Here is a 25069-nt window from a genome sequence, read left to right as displayed (position 1 = left end):
GCTCAGGCTGCCATGGCACAGAAAAGCGGGAGAACTCCTGACCAGAATGAGCTCCTGACTTGGGAGACATTTACCCTTGGGAAGACCCCCACCCCCACCCCACCCCCACCTTACCCTACCAGAGCAGCATCGACATTGTCTTGTTAGAAAATCAAATTCTCGGGCTCTACCACAAACCTTCTAAACCAGAAACTCTGCCGGTGGTGCCCAGCAATCTGTGTTTGTACAAGCCTTCCAGGCGATTCTGATGCATACGCGAGTCTGAGAGCCACTGAACTAGGGAAAACAGTCTTGAGTTAAAACTGAGGTCTGCAGGGGAGCTGAGGACCAGGTACTCCATCAATAAGTATAGATAAATAGCTATTTCCTCAACACTGAAAAAAGTACTGTAGGGTAGTGTTCTATATCTGAATTTGAGTGATTATAATGCAGGTGTATTCATGTATAAAACGGCTTTAGGCTCTGCCCTTAGTAAGATTAGTGAATTTTACTGTGTGTAGGTATCAATTCAAAAAATAAATATATGTAAGTGCAATACATAATCACTGCCTTTAAGGAACTTTCCATTCAATTTAGAAGTCTACTTATTCAATCATTCGTTGAGTAGCAGACAGTGTGCTGGATCGTTAGTGACTGCACCAGCCATGAAATCTATCCTCATGAAATATACCTTCTATTAGGGGAGTCAGAAAATAAACAACAATTAGGAAATAGTGATTAGGTCCATTGTAATTATGAATAATATGCACCACTAAATAATTAATGTATTTCATTGATTCTAAAGTGTGGTCTTTTACAGTTTAAGGATGTGTCTTACATTCTATGGTTGCCAGTTCAATCAGAAGGGTTCTTCTAATGATACATAAAATAATGATGCAGCCCAGCTGGTGTTGCTCAGTGGTTGAGCATCAACCTATGAACCAGGAGGTCACGGTTCAATTCCCAGTCAGGGCACATGCCCAAGTTGCGGGCTTGATCCCCAGTCAGGGGCATGCAAGAGGCAGCAATCAGTGATTTCTCTCATTGAAGTTTCTCTTTCTCTCCCTCTCCCTTCCTCTCTGAAATCAGTTTAAAACAGACCTGTGCATTTCAGTTGATGGCATCTTAGATTTTGTGAAGTATGATAAATTCTAAACTGTTAAGTATTATAGGAGTTTAGGGATATGTAAATCTATAAGCATCCCAGGATTCAACAAGGGCTTCAAGGACAAGGTGAGACTTGAGCCAGGTTGAAGAAAGAGAGGATTTTGAAGAGAGAAAGCACAGGGTCAACTGGAGGTGAAGAACCCAAGCAGGAAGGAGAAGCTATTGACTGAGAGGCACAGGTCTGCATGGGATAGGGGAGAGGGAGTGTGAGGAAGCAAAGGGAACTGAGTGGCTAATAACTTGAAATCAGGTTATGAAGGCCTAGAAAGTGGAGCAAATGGGGCAGTTTTTAAAAGGGAGCAACTGAAGATTTCTGAGCAGAAGAATAAAAGGTTAGGTCCAACTTCAGTGTGTGCAATGAACTCAGCTACAGGGGCCAGGTCTATATGTCTGTTTTCAGTGTTTGGTCATCATTGTTAAAGGAAGGAGACACACCGCGTTGGTACTCAAGGAGGTTATAAGCTCATGGCCGAGCCAGGACAAATACAAGAGTACTGCATACATGTGAGCCTGTGGTAGGGATAAAGGAGCCTACCCCCAGCCTCTCCTGCAGACCCAGTGGGAGAACGCGCTCACCATATGTTATTACTCTCCAGCAGTCAGACCGGAATGTCTGACTGCACTGGGCTACAGCGTCTTCCTCCCTTTAAAATCCTACTCTTTCTTCAACCTGGCTCAAATCTCACCTTATCCTTAAAGCCCTTTTGCTCCTGGAATGCTTATAGATCAACATACCCCTGAACTTTTGTTTGTCTGTTTGTTTTTCATTTATTTTTTTTAAAAAAAATATTTTTATTGATTTCAGAGAGGAAAGGAGAGGGAGAACGAGATAGAAACATCAATGATGAGAGAGAATCATTGATCAGCTACCTTCAGCATGCCCCCCTACTGGGGATCGAGCCCGCAATTGCCCGCAACCAGGGCAGGTGCCCTTGACAGGAAATGAACCTGGGACCCTTCAGTCCACAGGCTGATGCTCTATTCACGGAGCCAAACTGATTAGGGCTTCGCTGGACTACTGTTGAAACCGGAGTCAGCCCTGTCAGTCCTGGGCTGCTGACCAGCATCCCTTCCTCACTTCAATTATAGCTTCTCCTTCCTGCTTGGGTCCTTGCCTGCTTGGAGGCTGCTGCTGCTAACCCCCAATCCTGACATCTATTTTCCCTGTTAGGTCAGGGTGCTAAGGCTCTAACTTAGAAGCTCGATCTGGGCTCAGATTAAGGAGAGCTTTTCAATAGCTGTGGAATGTAAGTAAAGAATTTATGGATGAAGGCAAGGAGGGGAACCAACAACCAGGCCAAAGAAGTATTAATCCAAAGGAGCCTGGCAGAAAGGAGCCAGCAGCAGGAGGAAGGCTGTAATTGGAGCTTACATTGAGAGAAAGTAGGAGCCGAAGGGAGGATGGAGGTGAAAGCAGCAATGACTTCCCAAGGACTTGAATGTGGAGACAGAACTTCTTATAGGGCCTGTGAGTATAGGGAGAATGGGTAAGGTCACTAAACTGGTTCAGACACCCAGCTCTGTCTAGGGCAGGCCCTCAGGCACTATCAGGATTGTTGGTTACTCTGACCACAATCCCAGCCTCCTTCCTCACTCCACCCTCACTCAGTCATTTACTTAATTAACTAACAAATATTTGAGCCTCCACTAGAATATAAACTCCATGCAGGCAGAAACACTATCTTTTCCCTAATTTTAAGGCCTAAAACCCAGAATAATTTCTGGTACATAGTAAGCACTAGCTATATATTAGTTGAATGCATGAATCATTGATGAATGTTTGAAAATGTGTTGAGTTCTAAAGTATCTTCTGAATTGTGACAATAACCTTAGAGTACCAAACACATGTTGCCTGCTGATATTCACCAAAAATGAGTAGGCTAGCAGCTATCAGATATTTTCTACATGAAGATCATTTAATTTTTTTCTAAGACAAAAAATAGCATGCGGACTTGAAAAAAGTAAAAATATACTTTAATTAGTCAGGTGTTAGAATATCTAAAATGAAATGATTTATTTTTCCTTTCTTTCTTAAATTTCAAAACTAATTTGTGGCCAACATTATCCATAACCCTAAGCATTTGCCACTGGTTTCAAAAGAATTTACAACAAAGAATGCCTGACACTTGCCAAAATTATACAGTCAACATTGCAGGTAAAAAATGACGGAGTTGGATCACAGAATTTCCTAGACTTGAGTGGAGTCCCAAAAGGAAAATATTCATGCAAAGCTTTGATATTTTACTTTGGATTGCTCCTTAGAGCACTACATCAAATAGCACTCAGACGTTTTCAAGATGCACAGAAAGTCCACATGCGCCCCAATCATCTGTGCATTGACTACAGGATGCTGTGGTTAGTCCGGCTGAAGCTCCATCAGCCACCTTCACGTTCAGAGTAAACAAATAACTATGCTGGCCCTTGCAGAGAAACCCTGGCAAACCCTGAGGGGGCTGTAAATTTGAATTAAAGGAAACCACAAGCCAGAAAACTCCTGACCATAAACATGTTTACATTTTATCTGACTGGGGGATGCAAAAGGAGTTTGAGTGACTTATAGAGCTGTTGCCCATGGTGTGGTTAATGCAACCTAGAGTGTGTGGGGGAAGCGGACGGGGGGAAATGTGATCAGAGGATCCAGCCACAGGCAGCTAGAGGCTCAGAAGGTCCAAGCCAAACTTGGGCTTGGATGGTGCAGAATTATACCATCTGTTGGGTATGCGAGGCGAGGGAAGGACCCCTAAACAAGTAACAGGTGTCACTCAAAGTGACTAGGGTCTACAGAAGATCGCCTCAAGTCTGCTTTATGATCACCGAGAGTGTCAATCTGAATATGGGGAATGATTCACAGAATCCTGCTAAAGATTTCTCACTAAAAGTCTTACTGAGTATCTTAAGGTAGAATGGATTGCACTGAGTAACAAACAGCAAAAACATTACAAGTGTCTGTGAATTGGCAATGACACATTTCAATTCCTAACTCCTGCTTAATTCTTCCAGTGTAATGAACTAATTTTTTTATTTTTTATTTTTTAAAAATGTAAAGTAGTTGAGGCAGTAGCAAATATTCCCCTACCCTTTGCTGGGTAATTAACTGGGCATAAATGAGCCAATAGGAAGCCAGCTCCTTGCTTACTAGAGAAGCATGCCCTGCTAAGAGGGGCAAGGTGGGGAGTACCATAGCCCAGGGCTCCTGTGGGCTATGTGCAGACAACTCCCCCAGGCTCCATCCCACTCCTTCTGCTCTCCCAGCACCTTGACAGAGACTGGCTTTGGGACAAGTCACATCATGAGCTCCACTCGCTACTACATCCATCCCCAGGGAAGGGATGCCTGGACCATTAGGTACACTGGCCCAGGTTAAGAGGTCAGAAAATGCAGTTTGTATAAGCTAGAACCACTTTCTTCTTTGTTCATGATGCCTATTACATAGCTTATTTGCTTTTTAAAGTGCTTGATGCTGAGTGTGAAATGCCAAAGGACCATGGGAGTGAATTGTCGAGGAAAGGGAATATTCCTCTGGCTGGTTCCTAGGAGCTAATTTGCAATATGGAGCACTGCTTTGTGTTCCCAGATAATTAGACCCTCCATAGCTAGTCTGGGGGATGGATCTGGGGAATGGGTGTGGGAGGGTGGAGTTGGGGGGGGGGGGTGCGAGCTGGGTGCATGATTTCCAGCATATCATCTGGGATTTGGAGGAGGGCTCAAAGTCTGACACTAAAATGTTAGGCAAGGAAACTGGGCAACACAGGAAGATTAAGCAAAAGGTGCCTGGGATATCCTAGAAAGCAGGAAGACTTAGAGCCACAGATGAGAACTAGAATCCAGGCTATCATTTCCCATTCGTGTAACCTTTGACAAGTGTCATAACTTCTCTAAGGCTCTGTTTCCTCATGTAGGAAGTGAGGATAGTAATAATCTCACACGGATGTTGTGAGAATTAAGCACATACACTGAGTGGCCAGATTATTATGACCACCTGCCATTTGTAGGCAAATTAGCTATAATTTTGTGCTGAAGTTGCTAGAGGGCCAGATCATGATAAACGTCTGAATAGCACAACATACCTAAGTATCATTGCTGATCAACTTCATCCTATCATGTTGATGGCATATCCCAATGGAGATGGCTTCTTCCAACAAGAAATGTGCCATGCCACGGTGCTCATATTGTGCAGGAGTGGTTTCAAGAACATGAGGGAGACTTTACCTTGCTTTAGGTGGCCCCCACAATCACCAGATCTCAATCCAATTGAGCATTTGTGGGACGAAGTTAAAAGAGCCATCAGGCAGCTGGTTCCACAGCCATCAAATCTCACAGAACTGGACAGTGCCATTCATCAGGCATGGTGTCAGATTCCTCGCATCACCTTTCAACATCTCGTGGAGTCAATGCCAAGAAGAATCGCCGCAGTATTGAAGGCAAAAGGTGGCCCAATGAAATACTGATGGAGTGGTCATAATACTCTGGCTTCTCAGTGTATATAAAGCACATAAGCTCAAAATAAACACTACTAGACTGTAAGTTCCTTCAAAGCAAAGAATGGACCTGAGAAACACAGCAATAGCCACATAGAAAATTGTTTAACAAATAAAAAAACAACAATACAACCAACCTATTCCAGACCTATCCCCAGGTGAGGATGAGGTTGCTAGTCTATACATTCTCATTCTTACTCCTCAAAGTGAAGTTCATGAGCTATTCACATCACATGGAAACACAGATATCTGATCCCACCTCAGACCTAATGAATCAGAATATCCATGTTGGCCTGATCCCCAGTGGGGTTGTTTGCCCATTGAACTGGGAGACGCACTGCTCACTCAAGGTTGCCTGGAGGATGGCATCTCATGGCTCCAGCTGGGAGGGGCTGAGGAAGGCAGGAGCTGGCAGGCAGGTTCCAAACTGATTCCTTAAACTGTGACCACTGTGTGCCAAGGCTTGGGCAAATGGCCAGGATGCAGAACCTCATCGGGCCAGACAGGGGCAGTCTGCAGATGGCGAGGGTGTGTGAGCAAACGCTGAGCTTCAGAACCCCAGCCTGCGCTCCAAGGCAATGCCCAGAGGTCCAGGAGGCCAGAAGTCAAGCCCAGGGAACCCAGGTGAGAGAGAAGCTAAAACAGGTTATGCTGGTCTAGAGGGCCAGAGTCTAGGGAACTAGGAGGCTAGGAGAAATATAAAGCAGACGATTCTATCAGTACTTATGGAGCTGCTTATGGGTAAGACAGAGAGTGAGTGCTTATTTTAGGAGAAGTTGCTCCTTGCCCTGGTCTCACCCCCTTCAGCAGGTAGGTGGGTGTGTCTTTAGAGCTGTGTCTTTAGAGCTGTGTCTGTGGTCAGAGGGGAGCTCAGCATCATGATGTGCTTGCTCCTTCTGAAGGCAGGTGTGAGGCTTGCTGGAAGGTTCCTCTGTCCTGTTGACACAAAGAGACAACTGTCAAAGGTAGAGAAATGAAAATTTCAGGGACTATTTTTTTAATATATTTTATTTATTTATTACAGAGAGGAAGGAAGAGAGATAGAGAGTTAGAAACATCAATGAGAGGGAAACACCGATCAGCTGCCTCCTGCACACCCCCCACTGGGGATATACCTGCAACCAAGGTACATGCCCCTGACTGGAATCGAACCCGGGACCCCTCACTCCACAGGCCAACGCTCCATCCACTGAGCCAAACCGGTCAGGGCTTCAGGGACTATTTTTGAAAGTTCTTTGAACAAAGGGACAGGATGTCCCAGGATCCTTTGCTCCCACCATAACACTATGTGTGTTCAGAGACCAATGGGCTGCTTCCCGGGAGACAATGAGCTGATCCCCCAGTAACCCAGACAGCACTGTCTCAGGGGAGCAGCGCAGAATCCTGCTATCTGAGAATGTCAGAAAAGGAGGGGACCTGGTGCCTTCAATCTTTTTTTTTATCCGTGGAGCCCTGTCTTCCAACCCTATCTTACTCAGATCCCCAACATTTGCCATGGATATTAGAAAGCTATTCTTATTGAAGCAGAAGTTGGAGCCCTGAGGCATTCTCTTCCACCCCTACTCCCCAACACCTCCTGAGTCCCCTTGGAGGAACCCCCTGGTTCCATGGGCCGTTTGAGAGGCACTGCTGGGCACCAGTCCTATCATTATACAAATGAGGGACAGGAGCCTATACAGAAAGGTCTCCCATGACCTGGCATTGGCTCACCTCACTACCCACGTGACTCCCCGTACCTTGGTCATGTGGACTTTTTTCGTGCCATGCCTCGGAACATGCCATGCCCTCCCTCTCTGCTGGGCCTTTCTATGTGCTATTCTTTCTACCTGAAATGCTCCCTGCTCCCTTCCATAACTCCCCACCCCACTCCTGCCTGTCTGACTCCTGCGTGACCTGTGGATCTCAGCAGAGGCCTTTCTGTTCTATTCACCATCCCAGCAGTGTCTGGTCAATGGTAAGTGCTGTGTCTCTCTTTTCTGAATGAGTGAATGAGCACCTTACAGGAGCCTCGCTCCAGGATTGCCTACCAGCTCTGAGTTTAGGAATGGGGACAGCCTTTCCACCCAGATATGGGGTGGTCCTGGGCAAAACCTTGTCCAATCTGTGTCAATTCCTTCCCAGAGAGTTCTGATTGGTACACAACAGTGTTAGGTTGAAGATCCAGGTAATGGGCAACATGTGTTTAGGAAATGGGAAGTGAGCAAAATGTGTTTAGAAAATGTTGGTAGGTTCAGGTGACAGCTGCCTTCAAAGGGGCCACAGACAGTTATTGGGAGATATCTGTTTCCTAGGAGGACAATTTCCAGATATCACCCTGACCTCTGCCACCACAAGAGTCTTAAATCTGACTGTCTTCTAACACCAGGGACCATATTGACCTTCCTAGTAGATAATCTTCCCAAAGTTCCACAAGGAATTATTCACAACTTCCCTAATGCCAAAATATGGCCATAAAAATAGTGTTTGGTGTTTTTCAGACTTCTCTGTAGTGGATGAATGAATGTCTCCAAAAACACCCATCTCACAGAGGGGAAAAAAGCTAAGAAAATATGAATTAATGTTGCACTAAAATTTTCCTGAGCATGTGCAGCTACAAATACTAAACCAACATATTCCAACATTGTTTCTCCCCATTAGTATGTGGGCAGCAAGTTGTTAGGAAGAACTAATGATCTCTTTAGAAAGTGTCACCCCAAACATTACTTGTACAAACTTTGTAGAATGACTCAACAGGTTAACTCAAGTCTCTGCTTAAGCATCCTTTTATTTAAAGTCATCCTTCCTGGAAAACAGGTTTTTAATTAAAAAGGAAAATCATATTTGCATCCCTCGAAGATAAAGGAGATAAATATGGACTATTTAATTATCTGCATTCTCGGTCTGTGTCTGCTTATCTTTGGCACCAGTTACAAAGCAAACCTTCCTGAAAGGATAATTCCTCCCACAATAATCCTTTCCAATTACACAGGCCTTAGCAATTTATATAGTTTGTTCACATGTATGATTTCATTTCATCCCCTCCACAGCCCCGTGAGGCAGGTATGACAAGAATTCGAGTTAACTTCATTTTGTAAATGAGATGCTGAGGCCATGGCTACATGACTTGCTCACGGTCATGCTGCTAGCTGGGACTCAGCCAGACCTTGAATCCAAGGTTTGGGATCCCACGTCTGTGTCAGAGTTATCGTCATCAGGTAAACTATGGTTAGGCCGGCCTGATGTCTTAGATCAGATTGCAGAGGCACCTGGAAGGTTTTCCAGTGCAGTGGTTGTCAAACTACGCCTCTTAGAACCCTAAGGCTCCATCATGGTGCTTAGGAAGCCATGACGGGGAAGGTGAGAAGACAGGTACTGGGCTCCTATCCCAACCAAGGAGCTCTGTTTCTATGTCTCAGCTACTGGTGTTTCAAGTAAAAAATTTTTTGAAGAAAGTAGTCCACTGTTTCAAAAAAAAAAAAAAAGGTTTGAAACTCTAGTAAACTAGTTCGAACTTCTTATTTTACAGATTGGAAAAGACCCATAAAGATCCTATTAATTTGTCCAAGTTCACATCCAAGTAAGAGCAGAACCCCGACAGGTCTCTCCACGCCCAGTTAAGCCTCTCATTACCGTGTGGTGTCTATATCCACATTCTCAAACGTTAGTGTGTAGCAAGGTCACCTGGAGGGCTTGTCACGGACCTCTAGATCCTGCCTCCCAAGGCTCCGAGTCAGTAGGGCTGGAGTGGGTCTGAGAAGCTTCCATGTGAGGCTGAGGCTGCTGAACCACTTGTCCACAGGACACAAAACAACCGATAAGTCAACTGAACTGACCAACTCATTGTACACTTTATCAATTTTATTTCATTCTGGGAAAATGGCTAAAGGAAATTCCTCCTTCAGAACTTCTAAACACATTGCCTAGGCACCTAGCACTGATATCCTATCACACCCAAGACCCTAAACCCTCGTGTAGGAGGTGACAGTGATGCCCCAGCCCATGTCTCCTCATCCAACCGAGTTTATCTGCACCTGCAGTGGGCAGTTTCCACACACGCAGCCAGCTCATGATTCTTCGGTGTTTCTGTCTGAGGACATTTTTTTTTAACTAACAAGAGCTTGCTCAGCGCACAAGTGTTGTGTGTGTGTGTATAACTAATGCCCCACTTTCCAGGGCATCCTTTAAACAACGAGGACATGAATCTGTGGATAGATATGCCAGCATCCCTATCCCTCAGTGGGACGTTTGAAACTTCCTCAAATGACGCCCCAGAGGGGCCCTCATGAGACTGTGCCCCGCTTTCCCAAAGCAGTAACTCACTCATTAATGCCCCCTGTATTGGCATTTCTCCCTTTCTATCCGCTTCCTCTCCTTCCTCATTTGTTTTTCCTGGGATCACTTCCTAAGTAAACTATCTGCATCCCAAGTTCTCGTCTCAGGGTCTGCTTTTGGGGGAACACAGACTAAGACACTGTCTCAAAGTTCTCCCCAAGGTCACAGGAGCTTCACCTTCCAGCTCTGATCACCTGTCAGCTCCAAGCCCTGGGGTTGCATTCACAGGTCTTTGGGCTGTACTCAACGGGCGTTGATAAACAAACAGTACAATTGATAGTTGCTGTGTTAACAGTAGCAGAAATACAGGCTGTTGAATCATCTGCAAATTCTCATGACTCATAAATGGTATACTTAGCAGTCGCTTTTTTCGAAGGAGGCCCAAGCCCCTCAGTCAGATCTGTGAAGAATGCCAGCTTTTTAAAAGCCTGGCCTTATGTGTATTTTTCAGGGTATCACTATGAAAAGCACCTGTCAGTTCTGAGATGGAGATAAATTTCCTTTTGTCCTGGTAAAGCAAGATTAACCTTCAGCAAATATTTACATTTGAGGAGTGGAGTTTCAGCAGTGGTGGCATCAGCATTTGTCAAGCTGCAGTGTAAACTACAATGAAAAAAAAAAAAAGAAAAAATATGTGAGAAACAAATTCTTCTCACATTGAAGCTAAATAATAGAGACGGATCCTTTGGGGTAAAAAAAATAATTAAATCGATCAAACTTTATCCTAAATAATATAGCTATTTCATCCCACTCATTGTTTGTGTATTAATTTTTGCCGTAATATAAAAAAAAGTTTTATTGAAGGATAATTAATATATAATAAGTTGCACACATTTAAAGCACACAACTTAATAAATTTTGACATATGTATGCAACCATGAAACCATAGTGCTGACTTATTTTTAAAAGCAATACTATTGAGTTTTCAGTCTATATTATTTCAATATCCAATTTCAGGAGTGATCCATTAATTATCATATTTATGCTATGATTCATTATTGGCTAAAAGCTCTTTACATTACTCCCTATTCAAAATGGCTAAATGCGTATGCTCAAAATAATTGGTTGGCCCAGTTCTTCAAGAACTTATGAGGCATGTCTGGCAAATAATAATAAAAGTTACCACTTATTGAGTATCTATCATAGCCATGGTCTAATTTGCAGTTCTTTATATCATTTGTAATGTTCCCAACAATCCTATGAGGTACATATTGTTACTCCTATATCACAAGGGAGCAACTAAGACTTCGAGATATCAAATGACGTGAAGACATTTACATAGCTAGAACATGACAGAGCTGGTAACCAGATTATTCCATATGGTAATATTTCCCAAACTGCTAATTTATTCATGTTTTATTTATTCAACGAATATACACCAGGTCCAGGTTAGATGTTAGAGATACAACAGTGAAGGCGGCTGCCATGGTTCCGACATCATTAGGTTTACAGCCATCACTAAGTGTGCAATCACACAAATAATTGATTTCAATTGTTATGAATGCTTTCAGGAGAAGGACAAGGTCTTGGAACAGCAGGCATTTGGGGCCTGGTCTAGTTTCAGGGCAGGCAGCTAGAGGAGGCATCCATGAGGTAGTAATGGTTAAGCTGAGCCCTGACAAATAAGTGGGTCTATAGTTTTAAGTAGGAGAAGTGACACGATCAGATTTGCAACACTGATTATGGGAAAGTCACTGACATAGGAGGGAACATGGCGGGGGGGTGGGGGGCGGGAGGCGGTGGAGTGTTCCTCAAGAATTGCAAACTAAGAACTCCGTCCTCAAGCAGGTTTGGAACCAGTATCCACATGCTTACGTAGCACAAGAAAACTTCACACCGAAATATGATTCAAAGTGGTTCTAAGTTGGTTAATGGTCTCAGGCATTTAGTAAATGCAAACTTCCTGGAGAGAAACCGTTAAACCAAGTTTCAAAAAGTTCTCACATACGAGGTTTCAATAACCATGAACTCACAATCAGAAAACCAGGAAACAAGCTAACATGAGAAAGCATTAGCCAAAACAGCAAAATACAGAATCAGAACCAAAAAGACTGCAGATATTAGAATTATCAGCTTCAAAATATAAAATAAGTTTGCTATGTTTAAAGAAATAAGAATATCAAAAGTATGATTAAGGGGCAAGATATTTAAAAATTCATCAGATAGATTTGAAAAAGAACCAGGTATAATTACTAAAAATGATATATGTAGATAAATAGATTTCTCTTAAATATGTTGCACACATTTTCTTACAGGTATGTTGCTCCTGTTTAACCTGATCTGTGGTAGTTCTTGTCACTCCTACATTTTTTGCTCTTTCAAGGTCAAATCTGCCCATCAACTTTTGATGGCAAACACACAATACAATATACAAATGTTGTATTATAGAAATGTACACTTGAAACTTATATAATTTTATTAACCAATGTTACCCCAATAGATTTGATTTTTTAAAATCTGTCCATCATTTGCCTTTATGGCTTTTGCAGTTTGTGTCTTGCTTAGGAAGGCTTTTCCCATTCTGAGGTTATTTTAAGAGCCCTCATTTTTTTTTAAATATATTTTATTGATTTTTTACAGAGAGGAAGGGAGAGAGATAGAGAGTTAGAAACATCGATGAGAGAGAAGCATCGATCAGCTGCCTCCAGCACATCTCCTACTGGGGATATGCCCGCAACCCAGGTACATGCCCTTGACCGGAATTGAACCTGGGACCCCTCAGTCCGCAGGCCGACGCTCTATCCACTGAGCCAAACCGGTTTCGGCAGCCCTCATTTTTAATGTTTATTAATTCACTTAAATCTGGATTTTATATTAAGACTAGAGGCCCAGTGCATGAAATTCGTGCACGGGAGCCGGGGGGGGGGGGCGCGTTCCTCAGCCCGGCCTGCACCTCTCTAATACAGGACCCCTCGGGGGATGTCCGACTGCCAGTTTAGGCCCGATCCCACAGGGCATCCCTCTTGCAATCCAGAACCACTGGCTCTTAACCACTCACCTGCCTGCCAGCCTGATCCCCCTAACTGCCTCTGCCTTGGCCCTGCCACCATGTTTTGTCTGGAAGGATGTCCAGTCTAATTAGCACATTACCCTTTTATTAGTATAGATAGGAGTCTAAAGTTATTTTTAATAGATTGTATTTGGAAATTCCAACACTGTTTACTAAATAAACCTTTCTTTCTCAATAATTCAAAATATCCGTTTTCACAGGAACTAATTTCTTGTTATAGTAGATGAGAATGTAATTGTCTTACAACTTATGGCCTCACTTACTCCCTCCTCTCTCTTTCCAATTTTTAATTAAATCATTAGTCTCTATATAAAGAAAAAGCATGCAAATATTATGCACTGTTGAGGCAGGTAGTTACTATGACTATTATTCCTTTCTTGAACAACTTTTTTTTATTTTTCCAGGAGTTAATAATTACCTTGTTATTTTTAGTTGCACAGTTCCCTATGAATCTATTCAAATGCTTGATTGAACTTGTCAAGCACCTATTATTATTTTTTTCTAAATGCCAAAGTTTATCAGTTAATCTTTCTGCTCCATGTTTCCCTGGCAATCTGCCTCTGAGAGCTCTAGTTCTCCTGCTCCGGTAGGGGCTCATTACCCTCCAGGCCTACTGCACAGCATCACACTGGCATTTTCTTTACTACTTTCTTGCACTGGATCCCGCAAATGGCAGTCTGTGAAGACTTTTTTCTTTCACCTCCTGCCTGGGAGGCAGGTACCTGATGGCTATTTGGAAGTATGGTTTTCTGGGAGTAGATCTAGTGACTCACCATGGGACGTGTCTCACAGACCCAACGTTTCTGCCTGCCATGTTGGCTCAGGCCTTTTTCCTCCTCTCTTGTCTCCCAGCCTCCAGCCTCCAGTCTCTCCCCATTCCATTCCTGCCTAAAACAATCACAGTTCCATTCATCCTTCTGAAGTCCTGCTTTTGGCACGCTAGGAAGCCTTCCGCCACTTCCAGGCCCTCAGGATAAAGTCTGAGCTCCATATCGCCACCTCCACCCCCGGGTGCTCCACCTGTTTGTGCTCATGCTGATGGGCAGCTGGGCGCCATCTCAAGAGAGTCATGGGCCTGAGCCCAGTGGTGGTTGTGCAGGGTGGGCTGTGTGTGTCTTTTCTGCCCAGACCCTAGCACCATGTGTGGAGTGGCCTGGCTCTAGAAAAAACGGTGTTAGGACTGCATTTGTTGCAAAGGGATAAACATGTACATCCTAAGCTTTATATAGAAAGCCTAGCAACTCGGCCCTTAATTGGTTTGTGAAGAAATATCAGTGATTGCCCTGGCCGGAGTGGCTCAGTTGATTGAATGTCATCCCGTGGACTGAAAGGTCACTGGTTCTATTCCCAGTCAGGGCACATGCCCAGGTTGTGGGTTCAACCCCTGATGGGGGGGTGTGCATGCGTGACAATCAATATTTCTCTTCATATCAATATTTCTCTCTCTCTCATTCACTCTCTCTCCTCTTCTCTCTCTAAAAATCAATAAAAACCCATTTTCAAAAAAGATTTATGTGAGCCTGGCGATTTAGCTATCACAATAACTTAGAGGTTTGATGCTGCACGTGTTATTTGACAAGTGCACAGCATAACGTGCTTACTGGAAAGAGTGGTTAAATATCTGTTGAGCATCTATAACTTGTCAGGCTCAGTGCAAGGCTCTGGTGGTACTGTCTACACCTTACAGAGCTAACAGATTAGCGGAGTGAGTCATTACCAGGGCAGAGAGAGCTATAAGTGGGAGATGACGTGCATTCTGGTAGACATGACTGCCCTGCCCATGTCCTCTCAGGACTCAGCAGCGAAGCCGAATGCTCTTCATGCAAGACACTCTCCAGCCCAGTGAGGACTTCCCTGGTCCACAGAGGGCAGGAACACGCTCAGTCCCTGCAGAGTGCAGGCCCTAGTGGCCAGGAAATCAATGCCCTAAGGAGTCATCCTCAACCAATGGCAAATGAGAATGGAGAACTCACTACCCAGCTTCCTCACCCTCGAGGTGGGACAACTCTGATGGTGTTCCATGCTGACGTAGCCTGGGCAGCCATAACAAAATGCCACAGACTGGGTGGCTTAAACAACAGAAATGTGTTTTCTCAGTTCTGAAGGCTGGGCGGCTGAGATCTGGGCACCAGTACGTTGGTTTCTGGTGAAGTCTCTCCTCCTGGTTTGTGGGCAGCTGCCATGTCACTGTGTGCTCACATCGCCTCTTCCTTGTGTGTGTTCTCAGAAAGAGAGAGGGAGAGCCCATGTGAGCTCTCTGGAGTCTTTTCTTACACACACAGTAATCCCATTGTATAAAGCCCTGCCCTAAGATCTTATTATAGACCAGCGGTTCTCAACCTGTGGGTCGCGACCCCTTTGGCGGTCGAACGACCCTTTCAGAGGGGTCGCCTAAGACCATCCTGCATATCAGATATTTACATTACGATTCATAACAGTAGCAACATTACAGTTATGAAGTAGCAACGAAAATAATTTTATGGTTGGGTCACAATATGAGGAACTGTATTTAAAGGGTCAGAAGGTTGAGAACCACTGTATATAGACTCTCAATTTTCTTTTTATCTTTACCCAAGGGTATGTTTTTCATTGATTCTAGAGAGAAAGAGAGAGAGAGAGAGAAACTCTGATGTGAGGGAAACATCGATCAGTTGCCTCTGAACACACCCGACCTGGGACTGAACCCACAACTAGGTATGTGCCCTGACTAGGAATCAAACCTGACATGCACTGGACAACACTCCAACCAACTGAGCTACACTGGCCAGGACAGGCCCTCCTTAATTTTTAATTACCTCCTTCTAGGCCCTATCTCCAAATAAAGTCACATTGGGGATTAAGGCTTCTACACATGAACTTCGGGGAGACACAATTCAGTCTGTAGCATATACTGCCACCCAGACTTCCCCAGTGAGACTGAGCTCCAGTTACCCATCTCCCAGTCACCCGTCTTTGACGCACACTCAATTGGCTTCTTATCTCCCCTCCTCGGTCCCCCATCTTCCTACCAGAGCTTCCCGAGACTACTCCCCAAATAAACTGCTTGCTCTCAAATCCCAACCTCAGGATGTGCTTCTGGGGAACCCAACCAATGACTGCAGCGCATAACAGGGGGATCTGACCTAGACTGACGGGCCTGAGTTTTAGACTGCCTTACCAGCTGGGTCATGAAGTCTTTCCTAAGGGCTCTGTGGGAAGCCGTTTAAGGTCTTAAGCAAAGAAACGAATCTCTGGCAGAATCTGGAGAAAGAATCAGAGGAGCTAAAAAGTAGATGCAGGGCAACTAGTTAGGAAGTTACTTCCAGTAAAATGGGGAGAAAATTGTGACCAGTAACAGGGGGGAGGCAGTGAAGGTGGAGCCTGACGTGTATCTAGTCTATAGCAGCTGCTCAACAAATATTTTTGGATGAAAATTAATGGATGGGTTCAGTCTGCCCAAGCTCTAGGACTAGGTAGACTGATAACCAGCTTCAGAAAAACTCTGGTCATCTTTCTCCAAATTTCATGTTCTCCAAGAAAATAAGCATCAACAAAGTGAAGTCCTTATCCCCCATGTCTGTCAGTCTCACCAGACTCCACAATGAGCAAGTCCCAAAGTCAGTGCATTCACTGGGAGAATCTATTTCAGGGCCCGAGGACTATTCTCTCTGAAGCGCCCCGTTCCGCATCTGTGCAGCTCTGTCTCCACGTCCCCCTGCTGGTGACCCCAGTGTGCCAAGCCCTGACTGAAGTCTCTCCGTTTCTGCCTCTGTGGATTTGCTTTTTCCGGACACATCGTTTAAATGGAGTCACGTTATGCGGTGTTTCGTGACCGTTTTCTTAGCTCATGTGCCGTATAAAAGGTAAAATCCTTAGTATTTCCTCAACACCATGTGAAGTATAGGGAATAACCCCAAACCTCATTATTTCTTTTTATTTAAAAATATAGCACACTACCTTGCATTTGCTAATATTGATATATATTCCTGGGAATATCCCAATTACTTTCCCTTCTGCAAATAAATATTTTTTTTGCATATTTGCATTAAACTTATACATACATTTGGGGGGGGGCAGGGGAGAAATGGACATTTTTCAGTGTTATATATTTTCTATTCAGGTATATAGTATTTCCTTTCCAACCCAGTCTGTTAAATGAAAAGTTTTGAGAACTAAAAAAAAAAAAATAGTTTTTGAACATATAATATTAGTATTGTAGTTAAACGCTCTTCTTTTTGTGATATTTTTAAATGGCACATTTTTCTATAGTCTGTTCTAAGTCATTGTTTCTGATTGACAGGAGAGCTATTGAACTGTGTATAACAATTTTGGAAAACAGTATGGAAGGTTCTTCAAAAATTTAAAAATAGAACCACCATATGATCCAGCGATCCCATTGTCCAAAAGAATTCAGATCAGAGATATCTGCACGCCCATGTTCATAGCAGCATTATTCACAATAACCAAAATATGGAAACAACTTACCTGTCTGTTGGTGGATGAATAAAGAAAACATGGTATGTTCATACTTTGTAATGTATTTAGCCTTTAAAAAAAAGCGGGGGGTGGGGGGGAGGGAAATCCTGCCCTTTGCAACAACATGGATGAACCTGGAGGACAGTTTGCTAAATGAAATAGGCCAGTCACAGAAGGACAAATACTGCATGATTCCACTTATAGGAGGCATCTAGCATCGTCAAACTCAGAAGCAGAGAGTAGAATGGTGGTTCCAGGGGCTCATGGGAATGGGAGGGGCTGTGCAACAGACAGAAAGCTTCGGTTATGCCAGATGCCTGAATCTTAGAGCTCTGCTGTTAAAATAGTGCCTATAGTTAGCTACATTGCAATGCACACTTAAAACGTTGTTAAGAGGGTAGATCTCATGTCATCTTCTTACTACAGTAAAAATAAATAAATTTTTAAAAAGCAACTGGAAAGCAATTATACAAATACAGTTCTTAAAAGATGGAAGTTAGGATTTATATTGCCTCATTCTCCAGATGTGAGGTAATGTTACTCCATATGTTCTAATTCCTTTAATATGTTTGTTGGAAACAGAGTTTCATAGACTAACTACTTCCTGGTGTGGGAGTATCTTATCTGAATCATAGAAGGCTCCAGAGATGGGGCAAGCTGATAACTTGAGCCAGGGAGATGAGGTCATTCTTTCTGCCAGTTATTGCAATCTTGCAAAAGGCAGAGCCTGGGACATGTTTCTTGGAGCAGAAACTAGACCGAAGTGGGAGGCCCTTAGGCAGAAGAAAGATTGGAGCGGTGGTCAGTGGAGTTCATCCTGAGACCTGTCCCCATCTTGACCTCTCCTCTCCCGCCCTCCTCCACACTCTACCAGGGGTGGAGAACATTTTTTCTGCCAAGAGCCATTTCGGTATTTATAACACCATTCTCTGGCCATACAAAATGATCTGGCCATTAAAAGTTAGCCTGCTATATTTGGTCACACGTTTAATGAACTCATCCCTAATGCCTCGGCATGGCCAGACCAGATGATTTCCCGGGCCTTACACCGCCCAGGAGCCAGGTGTTCGCCACACCGAGAGTCTAGCCAGAGGGAACTTTTGTCATCATAAAAGAGCATGGTTCAGAGGGGCCATCATGACCTGTCCCTGCTTGCTCCTCCAGCCTTCTGTCTCACTCTTATCCTCTCTGAAACTCTCCTGTCTAACCGTTATTAAATTTCTTTTAGGTGCATAAGAAAGTTACCATATTTTGTTTTTATATTTAGGCCTTGCACTTATCCATCCCTCTATCCCAGCCCTTCAAACTGTCTAATTCCTGTTCATTGTCAAGTTTCAAAGGAGACCTCACTTCCTCTAGGAATTTTTCCCTGATCCTCAAGGTTGGGTTAGGTTTTTCCTTAGAACTCTGCCCCTAAGCAGAAGAAAGGTTGGAGCGGTGGTCGGTGGAGTTCATCCTGAAACCTGTCCCCATCTTGACCTCTCCTTTCCCACCCTCCTCCACACTCTATTCCAGGGGTTATCCGACCGTGTTGCAATTGCCCATTAACTCATCTGCCCCTCCCTCCCCCTGGCCTGAAAGTGCCTTCAAGCAGAAGTAGAATGTGTCTAATATCTGACCTCATGGGATACCCCATGTTATAACTTCCCAATCAACTCGCTCCCAAATTCTTGATCAGGGGTCGTCAAACTTTTTAAACAGGGGGCCAGTTCACTGTCCCTCAGACTGTTGGAGGGCCGGACTATAGTTTTAAAAAAAACTATGAACAAATTCCTATCCACACTGCACATATTTTATTTGAAGTAAAAAAACAAAACGGGAACAAATACAATATTTGTATTTGCATGTGGCCCACAGTCTGTAGTTTGAGGACCCCTGTTCTTCATCTATAGAAACTGTGAGATAATAAGTGATGACTGCTGTCCTGAATCACTAAATTTTGGGTAATTTGTTATATAGTAACTAGAGGCCTGGTGCACGAAATTCATGCGGGGGGTGGGGGGTGGGCGTGTTCCTCAGCCCAGCCTGCACCCTCTCCAATCTGGGATCCCTCTCATAATCCAGGACTGCTGGCTCCCAACCGCTCGCCTGCCTGCTTGCCTGATTGCCCCTAACCGCTTCTGCCTGCCAGCCTGATCACCCCCTAGCCACTCCCCTGCCAGCCTGATCGATGCCTAAATGCTCCCCTGCTGGCCTGATTGCCCCCAACTGCCCTCCCCTGTTGGCCCGGTCACCCCTAACTGCCCTCCCTTGTCAGCCTGGTCGCCCCTAACTGCCCTCCCCTGCAGGCCTGGTTCCCCCCAACTGCCCTCCCCTGCCAGCAATCTTGTGGCAACCATCTTGTGTCCACATGGGGGTGGCCATCTTGTGTGTTGGAGTGATGGTCAATTTGCAATATTGACTCTTTATTATATAGGCTAGATAACTAAGACACTGTCAAAACTTAGTGGCTTAAAAAAATAAAAATAAAAATAAAAACTTAGTGGCTTAAAGCAACCATGTCTCAGATTTTTGTAGGTTCATCATTGGCGATCTCTTGCTCCCTGTGGCACTGAGATGAACTCAGCAACATTCAGCTGATGGAAGGACTGGTTGGGAGGATCCAGCATGGCTTCACTCACACATCTGGCTCTGAGTGGGCTAGCAGGCAGCTCAGCTGGAGCAGCTGACCCATAGAGCCTACACTTGGCCTCTTAACTCGAGAGGTTTTATACTTCTATAGCTTTTATGTTCGGATCTATGACTTACTTTGAGTTAATTTTTTGTATGATGTATGGTCAGGTCCAGGTTCATCGTTCTTCCAAGCAGATAGCAGACATGCCATAGTTACAGTAGCATTTGTTGAAAATACTATCCTTTCTTCATGTAATCACCTTGGCAATTTTGTCTAAAGCAACGAACTACATGTATCTATATCTGTCTATTTCTGGATTTTTTTTTTTGGCATGTTCTAGTGATTTGTATGGATATCCCATGTGGTCATATTTTAAAACTGCCAAAAGCATGTGGCATTTCACTGTAGCTGAATTGTTCTCACGACATCACACACTGAAATCCTCAGGCACAACCCATGTCACTTGGCTCAGGCTCCTGGGATAGGACTCTGCCTTACCATCCTGGGCTCTTCTCCCTCAGAGAGGACAAAGAACTCATAAAAGCTATTTCAAAAAGTGCTTGAGCAGAGGAGATAGGTGGGGGGAAGAAACGTAATCTCTTTTTGCCAGAGTTCTGGTCATTCACGTTAAACTTGGTTTGAAGAGCCGGAGAGAAGGATGGGTGGCAGGGCTATGCCCCGGCCGAAAGGACAATACTGCGACACATACAGTGGGGAAAAACCCCACTTTCTAATATTGCAACATGCCAATGGGTGGTGGGCCCAACAATGTCCTAAATGAGGTTGTTACCACGCCTGCATAAAGGCAGCATAAACTTTTCCTCTTAAGAGAATATTTTACTTCATGACTTTTCTTTTGCAAAACACTGATTTAATTGTTTCAAATTTGTCAGGAAAAGAGTTTTGGGGTAAGAAGTTACAGCAGGGCTTTCCTATTTCTCAAAAGTAACTTTGCGCTGTCAGTAAAAAAATTCATTTACTAGAAATCTGAAACTTGTTTGCGAAGTCAATAGGTTAATCACTAGCTCCGGTCTCTAAAATTATTGTGAGATTTACTATGAACACAGAAGTTGATTGCCTCGGGGTCTCTTTGCAGAGGTAGTGCTCCTCAATGAAAACAGATACAAAATTTTAAAGTATAAAATATTTATCAACCGTGCGTACCAAACAGGTTCTTTGTGTTTTTGCCCGAACCAGACAACACATGTGGCTTTTTCTACCACAGAAACTCTCCTAACTCCATTTCTACATTATCCAACATGGTAAGGCTAACAGAAAATCGAGGTCAAATGAGGAAACTTGGCAAATGGTCTTTCTCTGGCTTCACTGTTTGACCACCAACTGGCAAGCACCATAAGAAAAACTGCACGGGAGATAGATGATAGGGTAAAAGGACATTTTTGACTATAGGCCCAGGCTCTTGTAAAAGAAGCAGGCCCAGGATTTATAGGAAATATTTGGGAATGAATTCAAAGTGCTGACGAATCACAAAACTGTTTTTTTTTTCCATTTTACAACAATAACAAAATCTCCATGCTTTAAAAAATGGGGGTGATAGCTTTTTTTCTCGTCCTGCATCTACTGAATAATTTTACCCCATAATCCCACCTGTTGTTGTTATTCTCCGGAAGATAACTAAAAAAAAACTTCCCCGGATACGCAGATTATAGCAAATTATTGGCACTTAACAAATATGTAACGCTGGTAGAGTAAAGGGAGGTTCCAATGAGGTGGGACGTAAATTACCTCAAACTGGCTCATTTTTTGGATGACTTTTTCACCGATGAGAAAAACTTCCTTAATGTAATGCTAATTAACATTGTATGGCCAAAACCGGTTTGGCTCAGTGGATAGAGCGTCGGCCTGCGGACTGAAAGGTCCCAGGTTCGATTCCGGTCAAGGGCATGTACCTGGGTTGCAGGCATATCCCCAGGAGGAGATGTGCAGGAGGCAGCTGATCAATGTTTCTCTCTCATCGATGTTTCTAACTCTCTATCTCTCTCCCTTTCTCTCTGTAAAAAATCAATAAAATATATTTAAAACAAAACATTGTACGAACTGCTTCCATTTCCTTCCTTTAAGAAGTTCTTAATTTGTGACTAATATAGCACAGCATCAAACGTAAAACATTTGTTAACCTATTTTTAAAAATCAAATTCAAGAATGCCAACCAGGTGACTCTGAAGAGAGTGGAGGCCCCGGGGAGCCCCTCCCTTCGGTCTTCCCAGGACAAAAGGATGGGGAACTCTCAGGGGTGTGGCTGGTGGAAGCAGGTGCTCCCAGACGGAGAAAGAATTCAGAAGCAAAGGGGGACTTGCAAGGTTTGAAGTGTGTGGAATTTCCCCCTCTCGAATTAAGAGGAAGCTGCACAAAGTGGAAAGGGGAACGACGGAACCTATACTACTGGTTTTCTTGGGGTTTAGGAGGAAAAAAGTAAAGCAAGAGGAAAGTGGGCAGTCAAGGACTTTGAGAGCTGGAAGTCTCCGCGCAAACATTTAGCCCAGGGGTTGGCAATTCTACTTGGAGCCGAACGCACGAGCACTCTTAACGCAAAACAAAAGCAGACAGAAGGACAGCTTGCGGTGGAGGGGCAGAGTGGGGCGAGGCGGCGCAGGCACCCCTTCCCCGTCTACGAGCTGCTAGAAAACCAAAGGAAGAAACAGACGACAGTGCCCGGCTCGCGGGCACAGCCCAGGGGCTGGGTGTCCCGTCTCCACACAACTCACCGCTCTTCGCGCTGCCGCTAGAGGGAGGCAAGGAGGGGCGGGAGCGTTCTGCGGAATCGGCGGGGTGAGGACCCCGTGGGGAGGGGGGCGAGGGGGCGGGGCGGGGCGGGGCGGGGCGGCCCTCGGCCCGGACTCTTCCCCGTGCGGCCGCCAGGGGGCGCGCCCGGCCCGCGGCTCGCGGCCGCGCTCGGTAGTTGGGTGAAGAGGCGTCCACGCGCCCGTCGCCTTGGAAACGGAGGGCGCGGTGGCTGTGGTGGCAGCAACGGCGGGCCAGGTCCGCTGGCCCCCTCCGAGTGCTACTTCCCCGCCCACAGCTGCGATTCCGCACCTGGAAGCCGTGAGGGCAGGTGGGGAGACTCCTCCATCTCCGCTGGGTCCCCGTCTCCTTCCAGTCTGACCATTAAGACATTGCGAGCATCTCCGCCCCACCCCCCACCGGCCCTGGAGGTCGCTTTCCCTAAAATGGGCCTGACGTCCTCCATCGGGAGCTGTTCCTGGGCCTTTGGGGGCCCCTGGAGGGGTTCTCAGAAGCCCACCCCGCCTCTTCGCCGAGGAAACAGCGCGCGAGGGCGATCTTTTGATCTGACCAGAAAATTAACCCGTCTCTCTCTGCCTTGCAGTGCGTTGCTGACTTGCCATTCCAGATCTTCTGCGCACAGAGGGCAGGATCTGAATGTCCTTCAGGTGTGTAACCTCACAGCAGGCGCTCAGTAAACTAATAACCCTTCCATTCCTATGGGGCTTTGGCACTTGGCGGTTTTCCCAAAGCATTTGAGCTTCAGTAGTCACTCCGGGTGGAGGTTGGAAAGAAGGAAGAGAAACGGAGGGTCAGAGAGGCTTAGAGGCGTGTCCACTAGAGGAGGAACTAGGACGAGCCCCAGCCTCACTTTTCTTACTGCTCTTCTCACCGAATTCCCGGCCTGGTGAATGAATGAATTCCTTCTGAGGGAGGGCCTCACGCACGTCCTTGATTCCTACCCAACAGACACACTGTAGGTGTGTGTTGATGGCTTTTCACCCACCCTCCCAATCCATAGATTTTGCTTTCTTTTTAAATTATTATTTACTTGTTAGATTTGTTTCCCCATAATTCTCTGCTGGGCCAAGAGAGTTGAATGGTTGGGAGATGGGAGATGTTCCATCTAAGGGAGAAAAAAAGATTTCTGCGACGGCAAAGAAAAATAATGACTGGATATTTATTAGTGTATGTGCTAATTGCTCATGGATTTCCTGTCTGCCACCGCAATACCCAACCTTAGTAGATCCTTTTTACATTCACCACTGCTGTTTGAAGATAGAGAGAAACCTTCTTGTTCTCCTCCTCCATCCAACTATAAAAGTATAAAGTACTATAAAAGTACTGCTTGTATTTCCACTGTCCTCACAACAATCTCTTTGTGGTTATGTTTCTTTTTTGATTTTCTAAAACCGAAGGAGAACAGGAGTTGGGTGACGAGGTAGTTCTGGTTGCTAGAAAAGTTAGTGTAATATACTGTATTTCAGACTATTTGTTACTAGCAACTCGGGATCAAAAGATAGACCAATCTTTAAGCTAAGAATCCAATATAATTTGGGAACTGCAGTTCAAAAATGTGCCACAGACCAAAGGATCTGTATTGGTAAAGAACATACATGCTAAAGCAACACACATCACAATCATGGGAGTGAAAGTTGAAACTGTTATTCAGCCAGATATTTTTAAATACCTTGGTTTGAATATATAGTTACTTACTATATCTTTAAGCTGGCTGCATTTTACATTTTAAAGCTGCTTTGGGCTACATTTAGATAATCTCTACCAATAAGGTCTGAAATTTTTTAAGCTAACATTTAGGTAATGTTATCATTACTAAAAGGCTTTAAATGAATTCAGGAGGTGTCTTTTGCTGGAGGGAATTCTAAAATATTTAAAAGTTGTATTAAAAATATGTTCTAGCGTAAGTGAGAATTTGAGTTTAAAAGTGATTTTGCTTTCCAAATTTAGGGTATATACAATATCAGGAGCACATAAATAGGGCTGTTAGATAAAGAAAGTAGCATACATTATTTACAAGTTGATCATTCAAATCAGACACTTATTGAATATCTAGTTTGTGCCTGTGGGAGATGCCAGCCTATGTGCCAATATCTATTCTTAAATTCCCAAAGATAAGGGTTTGTTGAAGTAGTTAGTTGCTATTCAGTATTGAAGGAGTTAAGTTTTGTTGAAGATGAATGCCACAAATATTTTCAAATATATAGCTTAATTGACACTATAATGAGATACATTTTAGATTGCTCTTTAACAAACACCTTTGGAAGTACCACATCAGTAGTAGTAGTAGTAAGA

At 44.3% G+C, this 25069-nt stretch overlaps 1 protein-coding gene and 1 long non-coding RNA gene across 3 annotated transcripts in view; one reads left to right on the top strand and one right to left on the bottom strand.

The window, feature by feature from the left end:
* Positions 1-5374: 5374 nt before the first annotated feature.
* LOC132240712 (uncharacterized) lies at positions 5375-22835 on the bottom strand. Of its 2 annotated transcripts, none has more exons than XR_009454390.1 (3): positions 22741-22835; positions 10480-10538; positions 5375-6560 (listed from the first exon to the last, which is right to left on the bottom strand). It is a non-coding gene; the product is annotated as an uncharacterized LOC132240712 (long non-coding RNA). The 2 variants fall into 2 exon arrangements; XR_009454389.1 differs by having other exon boundaries at positions 10407-10538; positions 22741-22803.
* Positions 22836-22972: 137 nt separating this feature from the next.
* The window catches only part of CCDC83 (coiled-coil domain containing 83), a 40641-nt gene continuing 38544 nt past the window's right edge, over positions 22973-25069 (top strand). The window contains exon 1 of the mRNA XM_059708227.1: positions 22973-23424. The gene's annotated coding sequence lies outside the window, so the exon portion shown is untranslated. The remainder of the gene's footprint in view (positions 23425-25069) is intronic.

Source organism: Myotis daubentonii, chromosome 9, assembly GCF_963259705.1.
Source record: "Myotis daubentonii chromosome 9, mMyoDau2.1, whole genome shotgun sequence".
Classification (NCBI taxonomy): Eukaryota; Metazoa; Chordata; class Mammalia; order Chiroptera; family Vespertilionidae; genus Myotis; species Myotis daubentonii.
Note: the sequence above shows the minus strand (reverse complement) of the source record. Positions and strands in the feature narration are given on the sequence as shown.